The sequence below is a fragment of the Chelonoidis abingdonii genome, chromosome 18, assembly GCF_003597395.2.
Source record: "Chelonoidis abingdonii isolate Lonesome George chromosome 18, CheloAbing_2.0, whole genome shotgun sequence".
Classification (NCBI taxonomy): Eukaryota; Metazoa; Chordata; order Testudines; family Testudinidae; genus Chelonoidis; species Chelonoidis abingdonii.
Genome location: NC_133786.1, coordinates 1039859 through 1047256, shown reverse-complemented (window position 1 = coordinate 1047256; position 7398 = coordinate 1039859). Strand labels below are relative to the sequence as shown.

Sequence of the window (7398 nt, the reverse complement as noted above, 5' to 3'; positions counted from 1 at the left end):
TTGCTAACGAAGAGGGGATGGGAAAGATCCCCTGCGTCTAAGCGAAGCTTTAACAAGACCCTGTAACATGTTCCACTTGATTTTACAGACATAATTTTTAACTTTTTTCTTTCTTTAATTTAAAAGCTTTTTCTTTTAAGAAACCTGATTGATTTTTGTTTATCTTGTGATTTTTGTAAGACCCAAGGGAGGGGTACTGTACTCACCAGGGAATTTGGGGAAAGAAGATAAGTTGGGGGAGGAAAACCTTGATTTTCTCTCTGTGTTAGTCACTGTCTCTCTCTCCAGGGACGAGAGGCGTGGGGAAGGTGAATTTCCTCTTTGTTTTAGATTCATGGAGCTTTGAATCTGTATTGCCTCTTTGGTGATGGGGAAAGAGGAGGGTGGGAAGGGTGACATTTCCTCTCGGTTTTAGTTATTCAAGGAGCTGAATCACAGGATCTCCCGTGTAACCAGGCGAGGGGAGACTCAGGGGAGGAAGGGGGGGGAATGGTTTATTCCCCTTTTTTGTGCGACTCAAAGGGTTTTGGTCTCGGGGTCCCCAGCGGAAGTTTGGGCATCAGAACGTGCCCAAACACACTGTTACTTTTGGGTAGGTGGCAGCTCTATTCATTTCTTAAGCTAGTAATTAAGCTTGGCGGTTCATGCTGGTACCCCATCTTTGGAACGCTAGGTTTCAGAGTGCGGTTCATACCATTGGACAGCCTCTGCGTAGGAAAACATAGAACAGGCTTCTGCCCCTAGTTGGCCCAACCTAACACTTTATGATGAGAGCTGGTCTTTCCCAACATGGCAGGAAGAAATGTGAGGCAGGGCAGCCCTCAGGAATTGGTGCTTAGAGGCTGCTAAGGCAGGGATTATTAGACTCATTAGACTCATAGGTCAGAAGGGACCAATGATGATCATGTAGTCTGACCTCCTAACACAAGCAGGCCACAGAACCCTACCCGTCCACTTCTGTAACAACCCTTTAACCTATGTCCGAGCTTATGAAAGTCCTCAATTGTGTTTGAAGACCTCAGCTGCAGAGAATCCACCAGCAAGTGACCCATGCCCCACGCTGCAGCGGGAAGGGCAAACAAAGCTCCAGAGCCGTCTTGCAATCTGCCCTGAGGAAAATTCCTTCCCAACCCCAAATATGCGCGATCTTAAATCCCTGAGCCAGTGTGCAAGACTCACCAGCCAGCATCTCAAGAAAAATTCTCTGTCAGTAACTCAGATCCCATGCCTCCATACATCCCCTCCCAGACCCTATTGAGCAGACGCTATCTGCTGATAATCCAATGAACAATTGCCAAAATTAAACTTATCCCATCATACCATCCCTTCCATAAACTATCAAGTCTTGTCTTAAACAGATTAAGTCTTTTGCCCCACTACTCCCCTTGTAGGCGTCCAGAACTTCACTCCTATATGGTCAGTAACCTGTGTCTAATTTCAAGTTCTGACTTCCTCGTGTCAGTTTGTACCCATTTGTCCTTGGTGTCTACATTATGTAGCTGAGTGCTTAGAATTAATTCCTTCCTCTGCCTAACGTTAATCCCCTGAATTAATATAGAGCAAGCTATCCCCCCGGAGTCTCTTTTGTGCTAGGCTAAACAAGCCAAGCCTCTTTGAGGTCTCGTTCATAAGGCAGGTTTTCCATCTCGATCATTCCTAGTAGCCCGTCTCTGAACCGTCCAGTTTGATCTCCTTTCTAAACATGTGGGAGACAGAACTCACATAGATTCCAGGTGTTATGGTCCCCAGCGCCTTATAAATGTACTAAATCACCTCCTATCCTGCTGGTAATACTCGCGTGATGCATCCTAAAATACTGCATGCTTTTAACGGCCATCGCCTGTGGCAGCTCATAGACATCCTGCCGATCAGCTAATACCCAAGGTCCTTCTTCCTCCTCCGTCGGCTCTCTGCAACTGATGTGTCGCCCATGTCATATCTAAATCTTATTATAACCCTAGTGCAGGACCTTGCACTTTCACTATTATGAATTTCATCCTATTACTATACTCCAGTTTTACAAGTTGGTCCAGATCTTCTGTATGGTTCTCCGTTCCTTCTCCGTGTAGCTAACACCCCTAGCTCGTGTCATCCGCAAACTTATAGCACATTCCCGCCTTTGTGCCATGGCTAGTAATAAAAAGTGTAACATAAAAATTGGTCCCTCAAACTCGATCCTTGAGGAACTCACGTAGTAACCTCCTTCCATCCTGACAGTTCACCCTCTAGTACAATCCCGTCTGGAGTCTCCCCTTAACCATTTCCTAATCACCTTGTCAATTTCATATTCTACCCTATCTCCAATTTAACTAATAATCCCATTTTGGAACCGTGTCAATGCCTATCTGAAATTGAGGTATTAGATGCTACTGCATTCCTTTGTCTATAATTAACTGTCACCCTTCTTCGAGAGGATGATCAGTTGGTCCGCATCTACTCTACAGTAAACCAGTTGAAGTCCATTACATTGGCCTCAATTGTCCTCTACTTTCTCTTCATATTTTTTGCCAAGACCGCATCTAAGACAGTCAAACTAACAGCTCTATAGTTACTCGAATCACTGTTTTCCCCCCTTTCTTGAAGATTAGGATACTATGTTAGTAATTTTCTTCAGTCGTACCGGTACACGCCTGAGTTCACCAATTTCATTAAAAAATTCTTTTGCTAATCGGGCTTGCAATCATGCGCTAGTTCCTAATATCTTGATGGAGATTGTCCGAGGTCCTTCGATTTTTATCCATTAAGCTGTTCATGTTCTACCTCAGAGTGATAATATCCCCTTCTATATCCTCATTCCATGTCATCCTTCCATTTCTCCCTAAGTTCCTCATTAGCCTTATTAAAGACTGAGCAAAGTACTTATTGTAGTATTGTGGCATTGCCTAGGTTGATCCTTTAACCTCCATTCCTATCCTCAGTGTTAGTAGCGTCCCACTTTCTTCTTTCTTTGTTTTCTTCTTATTATGTGGCGTGATAGAATCTTACTATTGGTTTTAATTCCCTTTGAAGGTCGCAATCTACTATGGCTTTGTAGCCTTCCTCACTGTATCCCACATGTTCTGCGCTCAATAGTCTTCCTGCTAATCCTCACCTTCTTCCACTCCTTGTAGCTTTCTGCTTTGGGGATGAAAAATCTCTGTGCAGCTGAGAATGGCAGTGACAGGGATAGGGGCATCTGTTAAAAGTGACCCCTACACACCTCTCCTTCCTCTGGGCACCTAGAGCAGAGGCAGCTGGTGCTGATCGGCCTAAGGGAAGGCTTAAAAGCCACAGAGCAAACTGAGTCAGTGCTAGAGAGGAGGCATGCCTATGTGTGGCCTCAGACAGGCACAAAGACACCCAGCCAGCGCTCCCTGCCATCCAACACCCACTGAATGGTCACCAGATGTGGGCGGTTGCTGTGCTCTGTGGATAACTATCACAAGTGTAGGAAAGCAGGCTCACCCCCTGGTGGCCTCTGACTTTGTCCCACTCCAGGTTGTCATTTTGGCAGGGGGGCAGGAGATTACCCCAAGAGGCTTTCCCCGCTGGCTGAAAGCAGGAACACCCAGCCTCCCAAGACACTATTGCCAACCCTCCAGCACAGGAAACAGCGTGGCATCTACGCGGCCTGAAGCAGCCCGCCCATTTCTTGCAAGTAAGGAAGGGCAAAGGCAAGACTGGAGCACCTGTGGCTCACACCCCGAGCCTTGTGCGCCCACCCACAATCTCGCTTCCCAGGGCGTTCTAGCTGGCAGCCATGAGCATTGGCCTGAGCGGCAGAGGGGGTCCTAGCCCCTGAAGGAGCGCCATCTTTCAGCATGAGAAAAACTGCAGGGGCAAACACTCCATGACGGACTTGCACCTCTCAAGCTTCTGGATCCAAAGTCAGAGTCCTATCCATTAGGCCACGTGTCAGGAGAAGCCCCTCCAAGCCCTTCTTTTAGAAAAAGGCAGATCAGGGTTTCTCGGTCCCCTACTTGTAGGGTGGCCGAGACTCTTCTGGGCACGAAGAAGTAGAGTTTCCCGCGACACGTGAAATTCATTCTATGCAGCCAGGGCGGGCTTTGGCAGGTAGGCTCAGGCTTATGGGGATGGTTGCAGCGGACTGGACGCTGTTAGTGTGGAGATTTGTCACACTGGCACTCAGGAGAGGAGGAGGAGAATCCTGCTGACAGGCCAGTGGATGTGTCGAAAAAAGAGGAGGGTTCTGGGATTTTGCTCGCCTTTTGCCTCCTGCTCGCTCTTGTGGTGATGGTGAAGATGCTCCAAACTAGCTCAGTTGGTAAGAGATCAGGTTTTTAATCTGGGTTCCAGATTTCAAGGCCCCTGCATCAGACATCTCCATTTTAAGTTGCCTGTGTGCAGAGACCAAATGATTCCTGTGCGTTCCACCAGCCACATGCAGATTCCAGAATCCATGGCATTCCTGGAAAGTTCCTTTCCTCAGAATCAGGAGAGAGGCCCATCCACAGGAGCGGCCTGAAAAGCAGTCTCTGGCTGGCAGGAAGGTGTGGGGGCCAGTGCTGAGAAAGCTCAGAGGGGAGACCAGCAGAGATGAGGAGAGAGAGAATGAAGCCAAGTAGGGGCAAGTGACATGCGGGTTCTAATCCTAGTATTGTGGGAACTTCCCTGGTTTATACTGAACGGCCGGACAGATTATAGTCCCCACCCAATATGAACCAAGGAAAGATTCCCAAAGGATGACTCTTGTCTACTGCTGTTGTGTAGGGAAACAGCGTCCAGTAACCCCAACAAGCTGGGGCCCAGGACTGGGCGGGCTTGACCCCCAATCTTTTCTGTGGCTCACTTGAACAGGGCTACAGGTTGTCCCCACTGGGTGTTAGTCATAAGTAGATATGTAAGGTAAGGGTACATTTCTACTGTAAAGGGGTTACATCGGGAACCAAACACCTGACTCAGAGGACCGAATCAGAGATTGGATTGTTTAAAAGTCATTGGTGCGGAATTTCTCTTTTTGTAACTCAGGTCTTTGTTTTCCTGCGGGTAGGGTAAACAAGCTTGCTTCTAACTTCCACTTATTCTCAAATTTCTCCAACATGCTGTGATGTACAAAGAAGCAAGTAATTCTGCTATGATGAGCGTGGTGTTCTACATGTATGTGATTTGCTTGGAGGTTTAATGGGGCTATCTTTTTAAATCGCTGTATTCATATTTTCTATAAGCAGAGCTGTATGAGTTCTTAATGCAATATTATTCGTTTGTATTTCTTCTTTTATATAACGTCTTTGAACTGGGGCTTTCCTGCGTGAGGTAAGGGATGGATTCTGTACCAGGGTATTCTTGTCTCCCTCGACGGAAGACAGAGAAGGGGAAGGAAAGCCAGGCTGTGGGTTTTTCTCCTACGTCCGCCGGGCGGGAACGGACGTGTAAAGAGAAAAGAATCATCTCTTTCTCTTGTGTTTGAGGGTTTTTTTCTCTAGTTACTGCTACGGAGACCAGGGAGGGGAATCTCTTGTGTGTAGCTGGATTAGTGTGAATGCCTGCCTCGGGGAAAGTGATTAGCCTCTGGTTGCATCAGGAGTTGTAATGCAGCCTCGCACCGACTACCAGGGAAGGGGGAAGCTGGGAGAGGAGGAGGGAAGACTCAGGGTCTGGGTCTGGTGCCAGAAATGTTGGGGTGACTCGGGGGGGAGGTACTAGAACCCCATTAGTCCTAGTTGGTGGCATCGAGAATATGCCGCAAGTCTGGTAGTGAGTCTGGGAGTTTCAGGTAAGCCCCAGTTTTGGACGCTAAAGTCCATGATTCTGGGCGAGGGGCTTACCTACAGACTCTCTCCCTCTGGGGCACTTCCCTGACCCACTCATCATTGCATTGCATTGCTTCAAGCAAATACAATTTATTACCCAGCAATTAATATCAAACATAAGGAAAAATTAAAGGAAAACATGTCATCCTGTTCTATGGTGCAGGGGGATCACAACCAGCGTCTCTGGAGTGTCACAGCAGGTCACAGTCTCTCCCTCACATGTCCCAGGCCTCCTTCCCAGGTCTTGGCTGTGCTGCAGGGACACCACGGGCCAGACACTTGCTCTGGCAGTGGCCACATGCTCTAGGTGACAGGACCCTTGTTCCCAGTGTCAGCCCCCATGTAGGGGATATGATCCCCTCACCCCCAAAGGTCTGGCCTGCAAGATCTCTTGATTGGTGGCATCTCCTTGTGCTGGGCCTTCTGCCCAGGGTCCCTCTCACTCTCCCAAGCTGCTCACTGCACCCACCTCCAGCCCCAGTGCTGCAGCAGCTCTGCCTCCATCTCCCTGGGCTGCTTCTCTGGCCTCTCTGGCTCTTCTTGCTACAGCTCTTCTCCCAGCACAGATCTGCTCCCTGGCCAGCTTCTGTGGCTCATGCTGCTCCAGCTCAGTTCCTAGCATGGATCTGCTCTGGTTCTCCCTGGCTGGCACAGCTCTGCTCCCCGGCTCTTCTTGGGCTCCTGTTTTCTCCTTAACTGGGTCCCACTCTAGCCCAGGCAGTTCCAGCTCACACAGATGATGGGATCCCCTGCCCTGGTGACTCCCTCATTACACTGCCTGGCCTGTCAGTGTGGCTAACTTTGGAGATTTGGCCTCTCCCCATTGCCCCTGGGGACTGTCAGTTTTAGGGTCCTGATTTCCCATTGATCCTTCCCCCATCTGTTAGGACTGGGAACTAGCCAACCAAAAACCCACTGAGCTTTAGTAAGGGGCCAACAGTCCCTTACACGAGCTGGCCCCAGAGGGTCACCGATGTGCAGAGACAGCAGTACAAGCTGGTGCCATGGTGTAATGAGCAGCACTCAGGACTCTGAATCCTGCAATCATAGTTCAAATCTCAGTGGGACCTTGTGGCAAACCCCTGGAGCCCACAGTACTCAACTTCCCTGTCTCCAGCTGTGCAAGAGTAAATCTTCCCCTCCTGCTGGGTGACTTGTCCTCTAGAGCCAGGTTGTGAGGGCCACAATGGGTTGGGGCTCTAGAACTTACTACCCTGGTTGCTGATGCCTGCAGTCCTGTGGTTTGACCAGATGCTTGGGATTCTCACAGTGTCACCTGATGCCCACAAGTTTTGCCATTTTGCTTGCAGCCACTGGTTCCCTCTTGTCCACATGGCACTTGAAGGAAGGAGTGCCAGGGCCAGGGCTAGGCAGGACGGAGGAAGAGTCCCAGGCTGGAGCCCAACACACCTTTTCTGCTCTGGGAACCTAGAGCAGAGGTGGCTGGTGCTGACAGCTCCAAGGGAAGGCTTAAAAGCTACAGAGCAACTGAGGGAGGGGCAAGAGGAGGGGAGGTCCATGCTTCTGCGTGGCCAGCAGACAGCCACAAAGACACCTGGCCAGCCTGCTCCCTGCCATGCCAAACCCCCACTGAAGACATGCTTAATACACTCAGTGTTCAGGAGGAAAACCTGTCAAAATGTGTGTG

General features: G+C 49.2%; 2 protein-coding genes and 1 long non-coding RNA gene across 4 annotated transcripts in view; 2 read left to right on the top strand and 1 right to left on the bottom strand.

Annotated features, from left to right (window-relative positions):
* Positions 1-7398, bottom strand: part of LOC116817058 (uncharacterized) — a 270462-nt gene that overhangs the window by 143665 nt on the left and 119399 nt on the right. The window contains exon 1 of one of the 2 annotated variants that reach the window (XM_075073534.1): positions 6403-6417. The exons of the other annotated variant lie outside the window; for it this stretch is intronic. The gene's annotated coding sequence lies outside the window, so the exon portion shown is untranslated. Of the gene's footprint in view, positions 1-6402; positions 6418-7398 lie in introns of those variants that run through there. 2 annotated transcript variants of the gene reach the window in all.
* The window catches only part of LOC116817142 (uncharacterized), a 327071-nt gene that overhangs the window by 233731 nt on the left and 85942 nt on the right, over positions 1-7398 (top strand).
* LOC142047900 (uncharacterized) overlaps positions 1-7398 on the top strand; it is a 50509-nt gene that overhangs the window by 41583 nt on the left and 1528 nt on the right. The gene's annotated exons all lie outside the window — the stretch shown is intronic.